This window comes from Lactuca virosa, chromosome 8 (genome assembly GCF_052849685.1).
Source record: "Lactuca virosa cultivar CGN04683 chromosome 8, Lactuca_virosa_CGN04683_v6, whole genome shotgun sequence".
NCBI classification, from domain to species: Eukaryota; Viridiplantae; Streptophyta; class Magnoliopsida; order Asterales; family Asteraceae; genus Lactuca; species Lactuca virosa.
Window position 1 is genome coordinate 292,146,766 of NC_136433.1, and position 24,810 is coordinate 292,171,575.

General features: G+C 40.6%; 1 long non-coding RNA gene across 2 annotated transcripts; it reads right to left on the minus strand.

Moving 5' to 3' along the window:
• Positions 1-16,815: 16,815 nt before the first annotated feature.
• Positions 16,816-19,982, minus strand: LOC145134781 (uncharacterized). 2 transcript variants are annotated; one of them, XR_013719347.1, is made up of 3 exons: positions 19,641-19,972; positions 17,437-18,132; positions 16,816-17,292 (listed from the first exon to the last, which is right to left on the minus strand). It is a non-coding gene; the product is annotated as an uncharacterized LOC145134781 (long non-coding RNA). The 2 variants fall into 2 exon arrangements; XR_013719346.1 differs by lacking the exon at positions 16,816-17,292 and having other exon boundaries at positions 17,799-18,132; positions 19,641-19,982.
• Positions 19,983-24,810: the final 4,828 nt, after the last annotated feature.

Below are 24,810 nucleotides of genomic sequence, written 5' to 3' on the forward strand. Positions count from 1 at the left end.
TGACTCATTGAGTTTTAGTGCATCCAATGTAAAATAAATGAGTTATTTCAACTATTATAAGATACCAGATGGTATCTTACTTCCAAATATGTAATTTGACAAACAAATCAAACATCTCAAACTGCAACTTAAGAATACGTCTGAAAAACTGAAATTTTGCAATAAGCATTTGCGAGCAAAGCAAACACTCTAGTATCATAGTACGCATTTCCATGATTCCGAAAATATAAAGAACGTCCAAAACGGAGTTCATATGCAAAAGATACGACCGTTTTAAAAATAAAAAACCAGTACAATACTGATTTTCTTAAAATCGTTAAAACCGTTTCTATCCGTTGAGGGACTTGCACACCTCAAATGGAAATTCCGAAAGCATTTTTAGACTCAGGCTATAGCCTAATATTTAATTTCATATTTGAAATATTTTTAGTAAAAATATTTATAAAGGTTGAGAAATCAGACATGTTCAGATTTATTAACTGCGAAACATTAAACTATTGATTTCGACATGATTACTATGATTGGTTATGTATTTCGGAATAATATAAAAATCCAAATCCAGTTGATGTGAATTTTAACAATAGAAATAATCTTATAATTTTTAAATTCATGTATAACTACATACATACGTGTATAGAGCAGAATTTAATATTAATTACACGTGTTGTCACTATAGCTTTCATAAAATATATATAACCTATAAAATAAGTAAATATACGTTATATGTATATGAAATTGTTACCAAAAGACCCAAACATATACACATGGATATATAACAATCATGTATGACGTTTAAGGACCGAGACTTGACATGGTTAGGGTCTTGGCACCTCCATTATATATATAAATGTCAATTTATATGAATATACTCCATATGTATATATCAAGGTAATAAAAGGTGTATGTATACACGATATGTATAAAAGTATTGTTTTCCATGAGATAAATAAATACATACATGTATATAGCATATATATGCATCAATACATACTCAATTTCAACCAAACACATACCATTGAATCAATTGTACCAACAAATATATTATGTAAATTCATGCACAAATAGATATTTATTTAAATCAAATACACATACATTAAATACATTATATAAAATATTAAAGATAAAACTTATACCCTTTACACTTAAAATGACAACACATTTATGATTTCTTCCGAGACTTGTTTTACACAAGTGAACACTCAAAGATTGACTCTTACACTCCAACCTTTTCATTCCCACGTTTCTTTTCTTCTCCCTCACTACATCTCACAGGTATGGTGGTATAGTTTCTACACATCAACTGATAAATTGGTTCACAAACAATCAACACACAATCAAAACTGAATACAACACACATTAATATCACCAATACAACACACAAACAAAAACTGAATACAACACTCAAACACCTCTATAGCTCTTTCTTTCTGCACTGATTTCTGTCAATGAACATCAAAGACGCAACATGCAGTTTCCTTCACTATTCTCCTTCGTTCCAGTCAAGAACACCTCCATTGGAGGTGTGTTCTTGACAAATCAGTCAAACCAAGAGATCATCAAACATCCATTTCTTCTCCTTCACTTCTCTGTAAAACATCAATCCTAAACATCCACCTTCCTTCATCAATTCCTTTCAAAAAAGAAGAAGAAGAAGAAGAAGAAGAAGAAGAAGAAAAGAGAGGAAGATCTGTATGAATCGAACAATAGCAAGCCAAAAGCATTATGATCGGGCAAAATTAGAGAGGCACGACTCAAACACAAGGCAGATGCAAAGGAAGGAACTGAGGCAAAGAGAAATCGGAAGCAAATCAGTTGGGAGGGAAAAAACTCGATCCTCGTCTGATCGGGGAAAAGAATCAGCATCAATTTCGACTGATTGAGAAGACGACCGAACGGGATCGTCATGGAAACAAGGGAGGGGAAAGCTGGACACGAACGAAGCAGCGGGGGAATAGGCGTACAAGGGTATCAGCGCTTCGTTTGTCGATTAATCGCGATGAGGGAGTGTTTTCGGGATGCCGAGTCCGAAGAGAGGGAAATGGGAGAACCTCTGGGGTTTGGATAGATCGAAGGAAGAAGAATAACGAAGCTGCGGTGGTCTTCGGTGGTTCCAGCAGTAGCAACATCACCGTTGATGGTGATGGGGTTTTCTCGGTGGTGGGTCACGATTGAAATCAAAATCAATGGGAGGTTAGCCCTGGTCGGCAAAATAACCGCGACTGCCTAACTCTCGCTCCCCTCTTTCTTCTTTCTTCGAAATAGTGAAGCCCCGATGGTGCTCCATCCTCATTTACTCACCATCCATAAACTCAAAACCACTAGACCAAAAATTGTTGCCTGACCTTGTCGTTCATTTTCTTCATTGATCAAATAAGGACCAAAAGTGCTTCCTCTTTTGTTCGTTCCTTCAGACGAGGATCAAACCTCCCATTGATTTTGATTTCAATCGTGACCCACCACCGAGAAAACCCCACCACCATCAACGGTGATGTTGCTACTGCTGGAACCACCAAAGATCACCGCAGCTTCGTTCTTCTTCTTCCTTCGATCTATCCAAACCCTAGAGGTCCTCCCCTTTCCCTCTCTTCGAACTCGGTGACCCGGAAACACTCCCTCATCGCGATTAATCGACCAACGAAGCGCTGATACCCTTGTACGCCTATTCCCCCGCTGCTTCGTTCGTGTCCAGCTTTCCCCTCCATTGTTTCCATGACGATCCCGTTCGGTCGTCTTCTCAATCAGTCGAAATCGATGCTGATTCCTTTCCCCGATCAGACGAGGATCGAGTTTTTTTCCCTCCCAACTGATTTGCTTCCGATTTCTCTTTGCCTCAGTTCCTTCTTTTGCATATGCCTTGTGTTTGAGTCGTGCCTCTCTAATTTTGCCTGATCATACATCGAGCACGGGCACAAAAAGCCCTAAGTCATTTTGATTTAAGAAATGACCAAAATGCCCTCACTATTAAATTCTTTATTCAAAATAGGTCCCAATCCCCAAAATGTAACACCCAAATTTTCAAAACAATTTTTCACTTTTTAAAACCATATAAATTCATCCACAATTGCTTTCAAAAACAATGTATCAATTTTATCTCACTACAAATCACAAGATCAAATCATAATAAACTCTGCGGGTGTGTGTACAGATCATGCCGGCGCCTTCCCGCGATCACCACTGGTACCTGAAACACATAACACATAACACCGTAAGCATAAAGCTTAGTGAGTTCCCCAAAATACCACTCTAACACATATTAGCCACTCGAGGCTATGACTCTGCTGACCCTCTGGTCAGTGTGTCTCAGTGGGACCCTCCAGTCCCAACTCTCTGTGGGCTCTCTAGCCCTAACTCTATGGACCCAAAGGTCCTAACTCTGATAACTCTGGATCATGCATATCACATATCACAATAAATCTCAACACATAAATAGCATACAAATACACTGGCACATAACTATAGAACATAATACACATTAGCCACTCGAGGCTATAACTCTGTGGGCCCTTGGGCCCTAACTCTGTGGACCCTCTGGTCCTAGCTCTTTGGACCTTCCGGTCCTAACTCTGGTATACACACAGCATAAATCACAAAGAAATAATGCCGTGCCACAAATCACATAGATAGCATACAATAACTCTGTCACATAACTCTGTTACCACTCTAGGTAAAGTATAGTGAGAAGACTCACCTCGGGTAACTCGGTAAAGCTCGAACTCTGTAAAATCAGGTCTAGCCTCCGCCTAATCATGTAAAATAAATACTCTCAATCAATACATCTCTCAAGGCTAGACTATTCCTCCTCTTAGTACTCTCAGAAGGGTAAAAGACCATTTTACCCCTCTCATAACTCAAAGGCCCCACTATAGACCAAACCCTAAAAGTCAACCAAAAGTCAACCCTCCGGGTTACGCTGCGCGTACCAGATGTGTACGCTGGGCGTACCCGGCAGTCTCTCAGAATCGGGGAACGCCACCCCGTACGCCGCGCGTATTGGGATTACGCCCGGCGTAAATCCCAGTTTCAGTGCCTTAGCTCTTGAGGTCTTAAACAGTTAAGACTCACGTCCAGCTTTTTGATCTGACCATTTTTAAGCCTCTTAATCCATAAAGTCGATGACTTTAAGCCTTTGCATGGCTGAACAAGTCACTAACACCCAAAATATACCATTTCCTAACACTAGAAAGCCCAATACTCAAGCATGATCTCATATCCACGACCAAGATGGGAACTTTATGGATCTATAACACAAATACCACTGAAATGGGACAGATCTAGGTCCATGGAGCACATTACGCTCATAAAGTCTCCACCTTTGGGACTTTTAACCCTAAAATGGTCCATGAAGCAACAAACCAAATGAAGAGGAAAGGTTTGAACTTTATACCTCCAAATGCAGCTCCTTCCTCTGTAGATCTCAGATCCAAACTTGCACTTCAAACTCTAGTCTCCACAAACTCCTCTCCTTCTTCTTCACTAGCACACCAAGGCACTTTTAGCTCCAAAATCACACACACTCACTAAGAACGATGAAAAGTTCTCTCTTAGGGTTTTACTCACTGCTATGGAGGCTGAGAAATGAGCCTTAGCATCCAATATATAGGGCACAAGTCAGAAATTAGGGTTTGCACCTGGACACATTACGCCCAGCGTAACCCTGAGTACGCCCAGCGTACTCAGGCGAGTCCGCGTCCAAAATAAGCGCATGAGTACGCGCAACGTACTCTTGAGTACGCCCAACGTACTCATTTGCTACCAATTCCTCTTAAGGGCTTAACTTGACACTTTGAATAAAAGAAGGGCTAAATAGTTGTACCTGAATTTCGGGATGTTACAATTCTCCCTCACTAGAACTAGACTTCGCCCTCGAAGTCTCACTCAACAAATAACTCTGGATACTGCTCGCGCATCTCTAACTCCGGCTCCCAGGTCATTTCAGAACCCTTCCGATGTTGCCACTGGACTTGAACCAATGGCACCTCCTTGTTTCTCAAAGTCTTGATCCTTCGATCCACAATCGCAACCGGTCTCTCAACATAAGTCAGGCTCGCATCCACCTGAATGTCCTCTAACGGAACCACTGCCGACTCATCAGCGATACACTTCCTCAACTGAGACACGTGGAAGGTATCGTGAATCTGGCTCAACTCCGTAGGTAGCTCCAAACGATACGCTACCCTGCCCACCCTGGCAGTCACCCTGAAAGGACCAATATACCAAGGTCCCAACTTACCCCTCTTCCTGAATCGGATCACCCCCTTCCAAGGAGATACCTTCCGGAGTACTAAATCACCAACCTGGAACTCAAGCTCGGATCGTTGCCTATCCGCATAACTCTTCTGGCGACTCTGAGTGGTTCAACAACCTCTGTCTGACCCGCTGAATCTGCTCAGTCGTCTGAAGTACTATCTCTGTACTACCCATCACACGCTGCCCGACCTCACCCCAACAAATGGGAGTCCGACACCTCCTCCCATACAACAGCTCAAAGGGTGGCATACTGATGCTCAAATGATGGCTGTTGTTATAGGAAAACTCAACCAAGGGTAAATACGTGTCCCAACTTCCTCCGAAGTCCAATACACATGCCCGAAGCATGTCCTCGAGCGTCCGAATCGTCCGCCCGCTCTGCCCGTCTGTCTGTGGGTGGTAGGCGGTACTGAAATGCAACCTCGTACCCAACTGGAGATCGACTCAACCCCGACCTCTATCATCTGATACTCATCGTTGGACCCTTCGGTCCGGTCTATATCGTTGGACCCTTCGGTCCGGTCTGTACAACACATCACCAGGACTCAACTCAACTCAAGAGTTTGGTCCGCCCGTAGTTGGAATCGCTCGTTCCAATGACTCATTCAACTCATAGCTTGGGGACCCGCAACCCATGTGTACTTCACTTATCCAATCCCTTCGGATTTGATGTCCACACTTACTCAGAATGTAATGATTCCCAATCATTGAGGAGACCCCGGTCTCACCCCTGGTCCGACCACCAGGCTCCCAAAACTCATGCGTAGGGCTTTTCAAGCCTAAAACCCTCCTGTGTCATGCTCAGATCAAGAAGGCTTCCTCATAACAACCTCTCGCTAATTAGTGCGTATTACGGCTCCCCATAACATCACCACAACCTCCTACTGACTAGTGAGTACTACGGCTCCCCATAGTATCACAACAACCTCTCTCTGACTAGTGAGTACTACGGCTCCCCATAGTATCACAACAACCTCTCTCTGACTAGTGAGTACTACGGCTCCCCGTAGTATCACAACAACCTCTCTCTGACTAGTGAGTACTACGGCTCCCCATAGTATCACAACAACCTCTCTCTGACTAGTGAGTACTACGGCTCCCCATAGTATCACAACAGCCTCTCTCTGACTAGTGAGTACTACGGCTCCCCATCGTATCACAACAACCTCTCTCTGACTAGTAAGTACTACGGCTCCCCATAGTATCACAACAACCTCTCTCTGACTAGTGAGTACTATGGCTTCCCGTAACATCACAACACCCTTCCCTAGTAGCTCCTGAAGCTGCGAGGATAACTACTGCGTCTCTGGCGGCGCAAGGCGATAAGGCGCCTTGGCGATAGGCGCTGCCCCCGGAACCAACTCGATGCGAAACTCTACTTGCCTCTCGGGAGGCACACCCGGCAACTCCTCGGGAAAAACATCCGAGGACTCTCGTACTATCGGAACGTCATCCATCGAACTTGGCCTCCCAGCGGCCTCTCGTGTGTCCATCACATAGGACACATACCCGCTGCAGCCTTGCTGAAAACTCTGTCTCGCTCTGGCGGTTGAACAAAACACCGACCCACATCGGTTACCCTCGTTGTACACCGTAAGTACTCCCCCACTGGGGTCTCGTATCGTCACCAACTGTCGCTCGCAGTCTATGACAGCCCCAAATCGGCTTAACCCAACCATGCCCACTATGACACACACGTCCCCCATCGATATCGGGACCAGATCTATCGGGGACTCAACACCGAAGATCTCGAGTACACATCCTCGACTCACATTCATAACATACTCCGCTCGCTCGTCCGCTATGGAAACTCGTAGAGGTCGACTCATCGCTTCTCGTCGGCTACTGATGTGCCGACCAAACGTTATTGACACAAATGATCGACTCGTTCCCGAGTCAATTATCACCAAAACAGGTACGGAACCCACAAAAAGTACCAGCCACAACATCGGGCGATGCGCGGAACTCCTTCGCTGTTAACTGTAAAGCTCTCCCGCGAGCCTTCGGTGCCTCGACCTTCGCTGGCCGAACCTCGGTAACTCTAGCAGCAGGTGCGGATTCCTCAATTCAAATACTCGGTTCTTCCCCGCTTAGGGTTCAAACCACCACCAATTGGTGCACCAACACTCTATCCCTCATGCTGTCTCCACCAGTAACATCGCACCTAATTCCGCAAGGTGCTATGCAACGCTTGATGATTTCTCTGACAAGGATCAAACAACTCCAGATACCAAGGTCTCGTATGCAACCTTCAGAACTTACCATCGTGACTACCTCTAGTCATTCAGGACCTCACACTATACTCTCACCGGACCTCCCAACTGTCCCGTGTTAACACTAACTCTGGATCTGGAAATAATGAACCATCATACTCCTCATCCTTGACTCCTTGCCCAACGTTCCAACATGCTCCTTATCACAAGAGCCGAAACCACATTTCTACCCCTTATACCTCTCAGAAATAATAGGAGTCACTGCCCTGATATACCCTTCTTGATCGCCCAATACCGCACCTAACACCTGCCCTATTATACTCAATTAGGGTGCATCCTGATCCTTGACCATTTCAGTCTCCACTGTCAACCTGCTCAAACTATATCACTCCCTCGCGGAAGACCTACTGCCGGATACTCTGATTGAAAAGTCACCATCAGTGCGATCCCACAGGGTTCACTCCAACTCAGAAACCGAAATCTCAACACCTCTTACACCCCCCACAAGAAACGGAAATAGCACCACTCGGGTCACGGGAAGTGACATATCTACTATCGGCCGGCTCTCCAGCTCAGACCGTATCCCTCCATAACGCACCGTCCCTACTCTACTCTGATTCTTGCGACTCGAATGGCATATCACCAACAATCCCTTGGAGCTAACTCGGTTTCCCTATCATGGGATGCTCCACTAAAACTCGTTCTTCCTGGCCTTCTGGGCCCATACTCCTTCACATCCGACCTTGGTCTAGATAATCGCTGCGGAATAACCGGCAAAACTAGAAGCACTCACCGCCACATTTCATGGTACTCGAACCATGTCCTCTCTTCTCAACCCGCCTCAAATCATGGTACTCGAACCACAAAATCACCCCTCGATCTGCCACCAATCATGGTACTCGAACCATGACATCACCTCTTGATCTGCTACCAATCATGGTACCCGAACCATGACATCACTTCTCGACCTGTCACCAATCATGGTACTCGAACCATGACATCACCTCTCGATCTGCTACTAATCATGGTACTCCAACCATGACATCACCTCTCGATCTGTCACCAATCATGGTACTCGAACCATGACATCACCTCTCGATCTGCTACTAATCATGGTACTCGAACCATGACATCACCTCTCATTTTGCCACCAATCATGGTACTCGAACCATGACATCACCTCTCGATTTGCTACTAATCATGGTACTCGAACCATGACATCACCCCTCGATCCGCTACTCACAATCCTCCGGATCGCCACGGTCATTTCGTCAAAATCATACTGCGAATCTCTTCATCGCTAATACCGCTGCCCTCCGGCGTGTGCGGTGTTCCAACCATGATGTCTCTGAAACACAATATGAAGATACCAGAGACTCGATCGAGTATACTCGCACTCGATAACTCAACCCTACTTGTTCCTGAGTACCCAATGGATTCTTACTTAGGGTGCGCGCTGCTCCGGTGTCTTCAGTAGTACGGGCCCTATACTACCGTCCACACCGCATCAGTATTCACTCTAAGTCCTCCTCCTTGGATCCCAAGTCCCAAGTACTCTACTCTCTTTAACCATATGCTACTCACTAGCAGCTCTCTCATAACTCCTCGCTGCTATCTAAACACTCTCAAGTATCCCTAGCAGCAAAACTCCTAGACTAAGGCATCACATATCAGGCCACTCTACTCCTAATAAGAATACCTAGTCTACTCTAGCATGCATAGCATAACTCATCGCATATCATAACATAATATATCTCATAACACTAATTGCAAGGGTATTTTGGGAATTCACCGTTCGGGCGCTGGCTGATCGTACACACGGCTCTGCTCTGTTTGTCTCAAAACTCTTTTTACTCTTTTAAAAAGTTTTTAGTCATCAAAATTTCTCTCAAATCCTCAGTTTGAGTTCAGATACGCCCGAAGATGAATCCGAATCCCTCAAACCAAGGCTCTGATACCAACTTGTAACACCCAAATTTTCAAAACAATTTTTCACTTTTTAAAACCATATAAATTCATCCACAATTGCTTTCAAAAACAATGTATCAATTTTATCTCACTACAAATCACAAGATCAAATCATAATAAACTCTGCGGGTGTGTGTACAGATCATGCCGGCGCCTTCCCGCGATCACCACTGGTACCTGAAACACATAACACCGTAAGCATAAAGCTTAGTGAGTTCCCCAAAATACCACTCTAACACATATTAGCCACTCGAGGCTATGACTCTGCTGACCCTCTGGTCAGTGTGTCTCAGTGGGACCCTCCAGTCCCAACTCTCTGTGGGCTCTCTAGCCCTAACTCTATGGACCCAAAGGTCCTAACTCTGATAACTCTGGATCATGCATATCACATATCACAATAAATCTCAACACATAAATAGCATACAAATACACTGGCACATAACTATAGAACATAATACACATTAGCCACTCGAGGCTATAACTCTGTGGGCCCTTGGGCCCTAACTCTGTGGACCCTCTGGTCCTAGCTCTTTGGACCTTCCGGTCCTAACTCTGGTATACACACAGCATAAATCACATAGAAATAATGCCGTGCCACAAATCACATAGATAGCATACAATAACCCTGTCACATAACTCTGTTACCACTCTAGGTAAAGTATAGTGAGAAGACTCACCTCGGGTAACTCGGTAAAGCTCGAACTCTGTAAAATCAGGTCTAGCCTCCGCCTAATCATGTAAAATAAATACTCTCAATCAATACATCTCTCAAGGCTAGACTATTCCTCCTCTTAGTACTCTCAGAAGGGTAAAAGACCATTTTACCCCTCTCATAACTCAAAGGCCCCACTATAGACCAAACCCTAAAAGTCAACCAAAAGTCAACCCTCCGGGTTACGCTGCACGTACCAGATGTGTACGCTGGGCGTACCCGGCAGTCTCTCAGAATCGGGGAACGCCACCCCGTACGCCGCGCGTATTGGGATTACGCCCGGCGTAAATCCCAGTTTCAGTCCCTTAGCTCTTGAGGTCTTAAACAGTTAAGACTCACGTCCAGCTTTTTGATCTGACCATTTTTAAGCCTCTTAATCCATAAAGTCGATGACTTTAAGCCTTTGCATGGCTGAACAAGTCACTAACACCCAAAATATACCATTTCCTAACACTAGAAAGCCCAATACTCAAGCATGATCTCATATCCACGACCAAGATGGGAACTTTATGGATCTATAACACAAATACCACTGAAATGGGACAGATCTAGGTCCATGGAGCACATTACGCTCATAAAGTCTCCACCTTTGGGACTTTTAACCCTAAAATGGTCCATGAAGCAACAAACCAAATGAAGAGGAAAGTTTTGAACTTTATACCTCCAAATGCAGCTCCTTCCTCTGTAGATCTCAGATCCAAACTTGCACTTCAAACTCTAGTCTCCACAAACTCCTCTCCTTCTTCTTCACTAGCACACCAAGGCACTTTTAGCTCCAAAATCACACACACTCACTAAGAACGATGAAAAGTTCTCTCTTAGGGTTTTACTCACTGCTATGGAGGCTGAGAAATGAGCCTTAGCATCCAATATATAGGGCACAAGTCAGAAATTAGGGTTTGCACCTGGACACATTACGCCCAGCGTAACCCTGAGTACGCCCAGCGTACTCAGGCGAGTCCGCGTCCAAAATAAGCGCATGAGTACGCGCAGCGTACTCTTGAGTACGCCCAGCGTACTCATTTGCTACCAATTCCTCTTAAGGGCTTAACTTGACACTTTGAATAAAAGAAGGGCTAAATAGTTGTACCTGAATTTCGGGATGTTACACAAAAGGTGATTCCATTTATCCACAAACAGCCCCATCATTTGATTATTTTTAACAGAATAAATCACAATCTTCAAACTTTGAATAAAATAACCATTTTAGCCCCTCTTTTGAAATTATTTTACCAAATCAGTCCCTGATAGTTCAAATTTGTTATGAAATTGTCCCGAGAATATTTCAAAGTTCAAGAATTGCGGATTTACGGTTTCTCACGTCAAACTTCTCAAAGAAACCGAATTTGAATGATTGGAACTCACGCTTCAAGGGTGAGTGCTTACGACCCCTTTTTAATATTTTAATTATTTCGGGGGGGGGGGGGGGGAGGGGGGATACATGTGCCTAAATATTTTGTTTATACAAATCAATTTCCTTTTCATGCGAAAATACAATAAATGTAGTCTATAAAAATATTATTATTTAATAATTTACCATATTGTTATGAATAAACTAGTATAAACTTTTCATATACGTATTATGATTATTTTATCGTAAAATAACCAGTTCACACAACAAATACTACATGATACAAAATTATATGATTTTCATGTGATATTGCATATTATGACAAGCATGTTATAACACTTTGTAGTATTTCAAGGATTCAAACTATTACTATTCATGTATATTTTTATGTTTAAATGCATAAAGTTTATACATGTACATATGTTCATTACTTTGAAACATACATCTTTATAAAAGAAAGACATTACACTTTTACATACATGTCAAACATACTCGGCTTTTATAAACTTTATACAACGATATTCATTATGCCTAGTGACTCAATCACAATTAAGTTAGGGCTGAGAGTTATTCACAAACTTTTTAGTTAAGGGCTTTTTAGTGACAAGTTACTTTATTCATTAGCTAAGTCTAACCACTTAGAATACCCAAACTACTATAACAGTTAATCTTCGGAGCGAGATACATATTTATAGATCTATACGGGGTTGACATCCCCACCTGCGGTTGCTAGCTACAACCTCGAGTGATCAATCGAAGCAGGTGATAGGTGTCTACAATTTTTTCTGCAACGTCCAATGAAGCGTTGTAGTCGGGTACATTCAAGTCACATAGCTCGGTTATAGGACTCACTATAAACATTAACTCGAATCTCTCTCTCTCTCTCTCTCTCTCTCTATCTATCTCTTACTACAATTCATAAACTTGATTCTTTCAAAACCATTTTGAGCATGGATTTACTTATACAAAAGATACATTTTTGCTTTCAAAGATTCATTACAAACACAGTTTTAAGTATGAACTTACTCATTCAAAAATACATTTTGGCTTTTAAAGACTCATTGCAAACACTGTATTAACTATTGTTATACATACAAAGAAAATACTTTTTAGACCTATTAAAAGTATTACTGCTATTAGCAGAAAACTTGTAACACTCACCAACCTTGTGTTGACTCTCAAAACTACATGTATTATTAGTAAATCACTAAACAGACATTCAAGATAGACTGGATTACAGGGGACATAGTCTACTTGCTGTTGTATTATATGCCTATCAGTTAAGGCAATTCATGTATTATTATTATTTGTAAAAAAACTTTGTATTCAAACATCAAGATGGAATGTAAATGCTATTTTGTTTATTGTTGTACTTGTGTTATATATTCAGTTTACCTGTGATCCATGAACTTAGTCGCACAGCCCGGCGTGTTCCGCCGCCTCGGTCGGGGGTGTGACAAGAGATGCATACATGTTTTAGGAGTTTTAACAATTCAAGGCTTATGAATCCTACTTGGTTAGAAAGCCAATTTGTGAAGGAGTTGATTAGGAAACCTAACTTAAAATGCAAGGAGATAGGTTAAAATACAAAGTAAATTTCATTACAATAACATGGTCAAAATGCTATAGATTAAGGATGAGGGCATTGTCATTAATTAATGGGAAATTGAGTGACCATTATGCAAGAGTTTGGGACTATGGGCATGAGTTGATGAGATCCAATCCAGACAGTACAATTAGGATTTCTGTTAGTGTAAACCTTGATAAAACCAAAAAATTTCACAGAATATACATTTGCTTTAAAGCAATCAAATAGGGCTAGAAAAGGGGATACCGTAGGGTAATAGGGTTGTATGGTTGTTTTCTAAAGGGACAATGCAAGGGTGAGATGTTAACTACAATAGGTAGGGATGCAAATAATCAGGTGTATCCTATTGCCTGGGAAGTTGTTAAAGTAGAGAATAAGGTAAAATAGACATGGTTCCTAGAATTGGTTAATGATAACCTTGGATTGCAGGGTGATATTGGTCTTTGTGTAATCAACGATCAAAACAAGGAAAAGTAACTATGTTTTTCTTTGTGATTAATTCTTAATTAACTATAATATTTTGTGTACTTTCTAATTAACTATTTTCATGTGATAGGTTCTTCTTGAAGCTTCTAAAGATATTCTACCATATGTTGAGTACATGCAATGTGTAAGGCATATCTATGCCAATTTAATAAAAGTTTATAAGGGGATTTCAAGTTCAATATGGAAAGGATCAAGGCAATGAGTTCGGTTGTATATGATCATCTCATGGCTAGGGAACCATCTTCATAGTGCAAGGCTTACTTCTGTAACATTCAAGATTTGGTATGTTTCCTTTTTAACCCTTATTGTAAAATTTCTATCATTTAAGTGCATAGCTAGTACGTAGGGTGCACTCTATCAGTACGCTTAGCGTACTAGCTCATCGATGGATCGCGAGTTCACCCACGTACACGGGGCGTACGTGGGAGTACGCATGGCGTACATAATGCAGGGGAAAACCCTAATTTTTAGGGTTTGTGCCCTATTTAGACAACTGAAGAGACCCTTGGGCCTTCTATTGAACAACCTCTATCTCTCCTTACCCTAATATCGAAACCCTAAGTGTCATTTGTGAGATTTGAGCTTGAAAGTGAGTTTTGGTGGTGTTTTTGGTGAAGTAGAAGAAGAAGAACACTTGGAGGTTTCTTGGGAGTGGCTTGAGCTTGTAGATCTAGAGTCATATTCATCTTAGTAAGCCATTTGAGGTAAAAAGCTCTCATCTTGATGGTTCTTTATGCTACATCCAACTTAGGGTGTTATTTGTGCATTTTTGGGTCTTTTAAGCCATATTTGAGATTATGGTCTACTCTAGAAGCCATGAATGTTAGATCTTAGCACATTTGAGGTCTGTTGTCCATAAAAATGCAACCTTTATGAGTTATTATGGTCCATGCATGTGTTAGGTTCCTTGTTATGGTTCTCTTTGAGTTTTGGGTCTTATTAAGACATGCATGAGAGTAAAGTTTCCAATTTTACGTGTTAAGTCACCATTTAAGATTAGATGTGAGAGTTTGGCATAACGGCTTAACCGATTAAATGCTTAATAAGTTGGGTTGGTTGTCTACGTAGTGCACGGGGTGTACCCAGCTTGTACGTTGTGCGTACTGGCCCCGGAAGGAGTATGCTAAGCGTAAGTATGAGTACGCCCATCGTAATCAACAGTTTGACCATCGGTTAACTTTGGCGGGTTTGGGCTATATTTTGGGCTTTTAGGATTTGGGCCTTCTTGGGCCAATGGAATTCTGACTTTCGGTTATGGATAGACTATGAGCTTTCTTGGGATTAGGTCCATAATGATTTTTGGGCCCAATTAGGAAGTTGGATCATATTGGGCCTTGGGATGTCATTTAGAAATTTAGGCCTTTTGAGCAGATAGGTTGGGCCTTGGTTTTGGGCAAGTAAGAAAAGGGTAAAATGGTCTTTTACTCTGAATGTTGGACCAATAATTTAGATTCTTGATTATGGGTCGAGATCCAATTATTAATTGGATATTATTTGATGATGTTAGCGCGAGGATTTTCCGGATCAACAGACCGAGATTTTATTTGAGAGATTCAACAACTTGAGGCGAGTTTCCTTACTGTGTTTAGTGGTTCAAAGGCACCAATGTCGGCCCATGGTTATTTATGATTAGGATGGTAGTTGTATGCGTGGCTGTACATGTATGTTTCTGATATGTTTATCGGGTGGGGCCTGATGATTATATTATATGCTATTTATCTTTGTGATTTTGCATGTGTTTATGTGTTTGTATGTATACCGGGCGTGGCTTGATGACTGATAGATCTGTTCCGAGCAGAGCCCGATGCCGGGCAGGGCCCATTATATGTTTGATATGTATGGTTTGTGGTGTTTTGGGGAACTCACTAATCTTTGTGCTTACAGTTATCATTTTATGTTTCAGGTACTTCTGGTTCGAAGGGGAAGAGCTCGGGATGACTAAATTCCACACACACCACATTGTTCCACATTTTACATGACTCTGATTTACTTGGATGTTTATGGATACACTCTGATTCACTATGGTCTTTATGATATTGTTTTGGATAATGGTTTTACTAATTTAAAAATCAATTTTTTTTTAGTCTTAAGTTTTGGGACGTTACAAGTTGGTATTAGAGCCTTAGTTTGAGGGATTCAGACATACTCCTAGGGGTGTCTGAACTCAAACTGAGGGTTTGGTAGATTTTTCAAAAAAAATGTTTTATAAAAGGGTTTTCTAATAAAAGAAAAAGGGCGTGGTGCATGCAATCGACGAGATCAAGTAAGTTTTCCCAAAATACCCATACATGTTTTATGATATTCTTTGATTTTTGAATTTGTGAATCGCATGCTAGTTAGGGCTAAGGATCTGCTCAGGATTTGCATGATAGAATGGTAGGAGAGATGCCTTTAGAATGGTCTATTTAGGTTATGCTTGTTCAGATTACTCGATGCTCGAATGCTGCTTGCTTTGTACTTTTAGGAGTTTCCACTAACTTCAGCTAACTAGTAAGTGAATATGCTAAGTTACATATTGTTGAATCTTTAGAAGGTTAGGTTTTAAATCTATTGCGCAGCTCTTGTTTGAGTTCAACCGTTGTTGTGTGAGACCTTTCATTCGAAGAATTATCTGGTGTCGGCGATATGTAACTATATTCGTGAGCTAGTTAGAGGATGTTAGGGGAGTTCCTTTTGCAGCTGATGGCGAGGAGTAGTGTGGTGGTTACCCTAGGAAAACTTAGGAAGAAATTTACTGATGGGAGCCTTATCTTGTTGAGGATTGTATGTATGGATAGGGAGTGACTTGGAGGATTCACAGCGATCCTTGAGGAAAGTACGGATAGATGGATAGGGAGTGACTTGGAGGATTCACAGCGATCCTTGAGGAAAGTACGGATAGATGTGCAAGGTAGTATGGGCCTATACTACTGGAAGCAGAGGATCCGTACTCGAGTCAAGGAGAACTGCGATGATACCATGAAGCTTGTAGAGTAGGAGACTCATCGATATATATATATATATATATATATATATATATATATATATATATATATATATATATATATATATATATATATACTAGAAAAGTTCTGAGGCCCGTGCTCAGCACGACCCATGGATCGATGGGTGGGTTTTTCAAATGATTTGTGGTGGGTAATTTGCATATGTTAAAAAGTTAAAGTACAATTCTAAGTGATATCTTGAAATGAAAAAAATGAGTTCATCCATTTGCAAATTGTGTACAACACTAACGATTAAACCTTATAATAATAATAATAATATATTACACTTGCCTCTCCATATGGGTGGTTCGGTATTCGAGACCTGGTGGTTTCAATTAGTAATTAGCCAGGAGAGGGTATGTGGCATACTTGCCCAAACACAACAACAATTTTTGGTATCTTAACGCCTTGCCCACTATGATTTACATATAAAAATTAGTAGTTGACCCTCATGGTGTTTAATATAACCTCAAGAAAACACATGCATTAGCAGCATAATTTTTATGTTACTTGTCATGTATTGATGGTTGTAGATGCACATCAACTTGCTTACATCCCTTGCTTCCAAGAAGGTGTTAGCATCCAGTGCTGACCCACCACACCACCATAACCACAAACAATAGGTATCCATCCAAAACCTTCTTCTTTCATGCCCAACAAACAACCAAGCCTAATCTTCTTCTTATTCTATCATACATGTAATATTTTACATTATATTAACACGGATCATCATCTTCTTGTACCTTCATAGTTCATACCAATAAGAATAAAAGCATAATAAAACACCATGACTTTGTATGTACATATTGAAAGTGTTAGTGATAGAAAATTTGATTGTGTAAGAAGTAATTGATCAAACAAAACTTGCAAACAAAAGATTATCTCACCGGGGACCATAGCTAGGGATGCGGCGGATTCTGGCGGGGTTCCGGCACCGATATCATAACCGGTTCACTGAATAAAAGATGAGAACTAAAAAGGGGAAACACAATTCACAGAAAGCCTATAACATTTGAAAAAAGATGTAACATGTGCGTACACATATGATCAAATTCACAAATAACAGCATGAGCATCTTTTTTTGTTATCAAAATTGACAAACCTATAGTTGGGAGGCTGTCAAAATTTTGCACATTTATTAACAATGCAACTTAATAAAAATGGAACTTCAATCCTCTAGACATAATAACGTACACCTAAAGTACATTGCTATTTCTTCCATGGACCTTGTATGCCAATCACGCATAGATAAAAAAAAATTGAAAAGTACATTGCTATTATTGCCCTGTAGCTTAGATGTTAGTCATTTTTATCACTACAACATACACATATACCTTATATTTCATTAGACAATGAATAATAATCAACATTTTGTAATAAATTATCAATTATATCTCTAAACTCATTAAACGTTTATGTCTTTTGATTCCAAAAGTAAACTCATCAGATGGTTATCGCCAAAATCTTTTAGAAGTGACTTGAGCATTTACAAACAGATTGTGTGCATACTATGAAGTGACTCCACAGATCATCATGTTGACTGTGTTCATAGCAATTCTGGAACTTGGTGACGGTTGAACACCCTGGAAATAACAAAAAGAACAAAGAAAAAATGTAACATGCTCCAAGTAAATTAATTGGTATTATACTGATAGCCTAGGTATTTATCAGCCATCAACAGTAAATCATGAACTTGTCACTACATTCACCTAGCTATCTCCTTTACAGGAGAAATGCTTATCTAGAAATGAAATTAACTACTTGTTATTTTTCCTTTTATCATACTAATTTTGCTTAACTATCTTCCACCAATCACCACTCCATCTTGCATGGATTTTCACAATATTGTTATTAGGACATTGTACTTGAAAATCAAATAGTCTATTGAAGTTTGGATATCAATAGTTCAATACTTCAAAATCAATTTTGAATTTTTTTAATCTGCTGAAAAGCAGTTGGTTTATGGTAATACAATGTTGCTGATTGTTTGAAAGGGATTAAAACATAACTGATGATTTGGGAAAACATATAAAATTATAACATAGTACGTTGTGCTTTTATTTTTTTTCATTTAATATTTGCTGAACATCAGGTGGTTTATGGTGATACGGATGTTGATGGTTGTTTGTGGAGATTAAAATATAAACAGATTTTTGTTGATTGTTTGAAGGGGATCAAATATTTACTATTGAAAAAGGGATGTTTGGGTATATTTGACGTTCATGTGGATAACTTGTATGGGCATAAAGTATTAAAACTTTTCCTCTTTGCTACAATTATATGGTGGATTCCAGGAATGGAAATAACAGATACCATGCTTGTAATTAAATAGTTATTCTATTAATTATGCTACACTGGTGGGATAATTATTGATATTAGATAATGGTAACAATACATTTACATAGGTAAGGATTTCAATTATGTTTTTTTATTCAAATTTAATTCAATTAGTAGAAGAGTGTCTTCAATGGTACCTATGTTGAAAAAGAATTCCGTATACTATTAATATGCGTCAACTTTTAATTAGTTTCGTACACATAAAAGAAAAGGAAGTTGTAACTACTCTGCCTGTATTTTTATTGTGAAATCCATGAACCACAGAACAGTTTTAACAATTCTAACAATCAGCATCCAATAGATTTTATTAATCCAAACTGCCAATTTTTAATTTTCGGGTAAAACGTTATTAGCAAATGTAATAAGTAGAGACAATGGAATAAGGACGGTCTCCTAGACATTTCATCAAACAATTGGCGTCCATAGCCCAACTGATATGCAGTTGTAAAAGATGGCATAACTAAATGAACCATGGAGAAAAATTGTTTAGTTTTGATGTCAATTCTGATCAGGATTCCATAGAAATTTCCATATACGTATATTTCTACAAACATATGTAATGATCACAATTCTTGTTCAATCCTTTTCATGACTCAATTGAACATATAAAATAGAAATTCAATAATTCGTTATCTAAGTTTTAAAATAAACAAGGTTGAATCAATATAAATGAATAAGTGGCTCAATTATATAAAAGATACGTCAAAGTTATAGTTAAAACAAAAATTGATATCAAAAGTAAATGAATTCTAACCTGTGTTAACGAATAAGGGAAAATGAATCATATATTGCCGCCAAATCAGTAGTTCTTTCTGTAAATGATTTGGTTGGACTTCTTGTTGGTGAGAAAGACAGAGATGCTGGAAAGTCGGAGTTGCGGCCGAAAGAGGACAGTCGGTGGATGAATGGAAAGACACTGTCTAATTGTGTTTTTTAAAAAGAGGATAAGGTTTTTATGGCCTCTTCATTCCTACGACGGTAAGTTAATCATTGGTGACCAAGAATGACAGGTATGTGATAAAACAAAATCGATACGGTACCTTGGAGAAGAAAGCATCGCGTCGTTCAAAGGTAGGTTACGTGGCGTGTAACGAACCCTATAATTTTGGTTTAGGCGAAAGGAGAAAAAAGGGTTTTATATATATATATATATATATATATATATATATATATATATATATATATATATATATATATATATATATATATATATATATATATGCGTGTTTTAATGGTTTGTATTGTCTATTTTCAGTATGGTGACCCTTTGAGGAAGATCAGTTAGTGGTTCTGGTGCTGGTGAGGGTCCAGGTTCGGGTTCTGGAGCCGGATAGTTGGATGATCAGATGCGAGAGTTCATTTCGTCTGAGATTACCTACAGCATACTTGAGCAGACTCATGTGATCTTTGGGATGGTCGAGGAGTGTAACACCTTGTTTCGAATTGTTCCATGTTGGGGATGATGATCAAGGATTGGGTATTAGCAGACTTCAGATCCTTGAGGAATTGATTTTTGGACCCAGTTGGAGTTGGATAATGTAATTTGTATGTTTCGGGTATTCGGATTGTGTTTTGGAATCAAAGGACATTTCGGTAATTTTGGTCAGCTCGGGCTTTTATGGAAGTGGAGGTTCGTTCGGGATATCTTATGGCGAGTATGAGTTGATAATAGTGTAGAGCGTCTTGATACCTTTTCATGGATATAAGAATGATTGGAATCGGAGTCATATCGAGAAAGTTATGGTCTTCGGATAATTTAGGGTTTGGGGAAAAACCCTAGTACGCGGGGCGTACAAAGGTGGTATGCAGGTCGTACCGAGGCGAGGGAAGCTATGCGAGGCGTAGCTAGAGGGACACGTAGCGTAATTATGGAGGTGGGTCGGGGTGCGAGACCTCGTATGCTGGGCGTACGAGGAGGTATGCTCGGCGTATGAGGGCCAGGTTGAAAACCCTAATTTTAGGGTTGTACCCTATATAAGCATAATTTTAGCCCCTTTCCTTCATTTTTAGGTCAGCCTCCACCCTCTTAAAACCCTAAATTTTCCTTTAACCTTCATGGTGTCGCTTTGAGCTTATGGTGTCCATTTTTGGTGTGTTTGGTCCATTTCCAAGAAGATGGAGTTTGGTGCAAGGATGGGAATCAAGGAAGAGATTATGGATCTTGTTTATGTGTCTCATTTCCATTTTATTGGAGGTAAAAAGCTTTGAACTTGATCATTGATTTCTTAGATCTATCATTTCTGAGTTTTGGTTCATTTTGGTCCCAAGAATGAGATCTAGTGGTATTGATCCCATTCCAGGAGCTTTTAGTTGCCCCTCTTAGTGTTTCTTAGGTTCAAGGTCCATAAAGTTGGCACCTTTAGAGTTTAAAACCATCCATGTTTGAGTTTGGGTCCTTTTCATGAAAGTAGAATGCTATACTATGAGATTGGGTCTTCTTGGGGCATGCAAAGTCACCAAGTTAGTGACATTATGGTTCTAGACGTTCATTTAGAAGTGGATATCTGGTTTGGACTTATGGGATCAAGAATTAAGAACTTAATGAAGGTTTTGGCTCAATGGAGGAGTACGTTTGGCGTACAAGTTTGTACGCGCATTGTACAAGCCAAACAACCTGTACGCTTAGCGTATAGCTGAGTACTCCCCGCATACTCAGTCAAGGGAAGTTTGCTTATTGGGCTTCAGTGTGGGCCATCGGTTGGGCTTATTGTCATGGACCTGTTGGGCTATCAGGTTTTGGTCTGATAGTGATTTTGAGAAGGCCCATGAAGGGGTTTGGGCCCAATTTGGAAAATTGGGCCATGATTTGGGCCACGAGTGGTTTTTGGTATTTTGGGCGTGAGTGTTTGAATTATTATTGGGCCATCGGAACACAAAGTGTTTTGGACTAGAAAGAATGGTTAGGCCTTAAGGTAAGGCCTATGTAAGGGGTTGGGCCTAATTTGGAAAATTGGGCCATTGATTGATTAATTGGCCTTTGGGCCTTTCAGATTGTAAATTTGGCTCTTAGATTTAGACAAGGCTAGGTTAGGGGTAAAATGGTCTTTTTACCACAAGTATGGACTTATGGTTATGGTTTGGAACCCAATTGTTAAATTGGGTGTTGTTTTGTTTGATAGCGCGGGGATTTTAGCGAATCGGCAGTTTGAGAGTATCCGCGGGATTCAGCTGTCCGAGGTGAGTCTTCTCACTATATCCATGGGTCGAAGGCACCAATGCTGGCCCATTATTTTTTATGTAATATGCTAGTTGTCTCTGTGATACTTGCATGGAAGACCCCGAGGGTAGCCCGTGGCACATGGATGCCAGACCATAGGGGGAGCCCATGACATTCTAGAGAAAGACCATGAGGGAGCCCATGGCATTCTAGAGAAAGACCATGGGGGGGGGGGGGGGAGTGCATATCATACCAGATAAAGACCATGGGGGGAGCCCATGGTAATTATATGTATGTTGCAAGATAACTTGTGGTTGTATGTGGTATTGTATTTTGGGAAACTCACTAAGCTTTGTGCTTATGGTTTTCAGTTTATGTTTCAAGTACTTCGGTTTTCAAATGGATGCGTAACATCCCGACTCCCAGGTATAATATTTATTTATTTATATTTTTTTGGGTTGACGGAGTGACTCGCCAAGTTGGATGCCCAACTCGTCGAGTAGAGTCGGGCTGGCCACGTGGGTTTAATGACCAACTCGACGAGTCTGAGAGCCGACTAGCCGAGTTGGCGCTGTGTGAGGAAACCCTAAATCTTCGGGTTTATGTCCTATTTAAAGGGCCTTAAGCCCTCATTTCCGACTCACCAGCCACCCAATCCCCTTGTGTGAAACCCTAATCGTGTTAGTGAGCTAAAATAGAAAGAGAGCTAATCTTTGGACATTTTGGCTCACTTTGTGAAGAAGAAGGGAAAAGTATCAAGCAAGGAACGAGAAGAGGCCGTGGGATCTGGTGTTATTTCATCTAGAGCTTCTGTAGAAGATAAAAAGTCTCTACCTTGCTCACTAGTTTGATTAGATCTCATTTTATGGAGTTTTGGGGCTTATTTCATCTTTCTTGAGGCTTTGAGTGTACCAAGTGATTGAGACTTCAGATCCAGACCATGTGAGGTCCCTAGAGTCCAAAGGTCCCAACTTTATCTAGTTATAGAGGAGCAAGGGGACTCGGCGAGTCACATAGGTGCACTCGACGAGTCGGGTCAACATGGACTGTTGACTCAAGTGTTGACTACTGTTGACTTTAGGGTTTGGTCAAGGCAGAGAATAGGAAGACCATGGAGGGGTAAAATGGTCTTTTATCCATTCCAAGAGATTAAAGAGAGAAAATAGCTTGGTTTACTTAGAGTTGTGATTTAAGTGTTAATTAGAGATAATTATCGTATGTGATTAGGCGGAGGCTAGATCGGTGTTTCGTGTATGAGATTCATTTGCTTGCTTACGAGGTGAGTCTTCTCACTATACTTACCTTGAGTGGTAATTTGTGTGACCGGAGGGTTTTGTATTCTATTATTGAGTATTGTGATATCCTGCATTATGTCTTTGTGATTTATGTTGTGTATTATTCTGAGCTTTATTGAGTTAGGACCAGAGGGTCGACCCGAGTGTGGGACCGGAGGGTCCCACTGAGACACATTGACCGGAGGGTCTTATTTGAGATATATCCATGAGAGGCTACTGAGATATGTGTGGTATTTTGGGGAACTCACTAAGCTTCGTGCTTACCGTGTTATGTGTTATGTGTTTCAGGTACTTCTCCGGATTGCGGGAAGGCGCCGATTTGATTGTACACACACTTGAGATGGAGTTTATGTTTTGTGGATCCTGGATTTTATTCAAACAATTATCATCATGTGCTTTTGGATAATTCGACAACTCGAGATTTTTGTGAAATGTGTTGATGAGATTTATGTGATTTTAAAATGAAAAAGAAATTTGTTTGAAATTTTACGGTGTTACAAGTTGGTATCAGAGCCTTGGTTTGAGGGATTCAGATATACCTTTGGGTGTGTCTGGACTCAAACTGAGGATTTGAGAAAAAATTTCAAAAGAAATGATTTTTCTAAAAACGAGCAAGAGTTTTAAGAGAAAACGAGTTGGATCAGTGTGTACAATCAGCCAGAGCCCGGACGGTGATTTCCCAAAATACCCTTACTTATTTGTGTTATGAGATATTTATGAGATGTTAGGGATGCATGCTAGATGATAGGATATGTATTTCATATTTAGGGATAGTGTTGCCTGATTTGTGATGCCTTAGCCTAGGAGTTGCTGCTACCTGAGTATATCCTGTGTAGGAGTATTTAGCAGGAAATCACTTAGAGAGAGAGTTCTGAGTTGAGGGATAATCTAGGGGAGATACCTAGATGAGTATATGAGGGACCTACCGAGAGAGTAGTTTGAAATCTATGAGGGATAAAATGGTCTTTTATCCATTCCAAGAGATTAAAGAGAGAAAATAGCTTGGTTTACTTAGAGTTGTGATTTAAGTGTTAATTAGAGATAATTATCGTATGTGATTAGGCGGAGGCTAGATCGGTGTTTCGTGTATGAGATTCATTTGCTTGCTTACGAGGTGAGTCTTCTCACTATACTTACCTTGAGTGGTAATTTGTGTGACCGGAGGGTTTTGTATTCTATTATTGAGTATTGTGATATCCTGCATTATGTCTTTGTGATTTATGTTGTGTATTATTCTGAGCTTTATTGAGTTAGGACCAGAGGGTCCACCCGAGTGTGGGACCGGAGGGTCCCACTTAGACACATTGACTGGAGGGTCTTATTTGAGATATATATCAATGAGAGGCTACTGAGATATGTGTGGTATTTTGGGGAACTCACTAAGCTTCGTGCTTACCGTGTTATGTGTTATGTGTTTCAGGTACTTCTCCGGATCGCGGGAAGGCGCCGATTTGATTGTACACACACTTGAG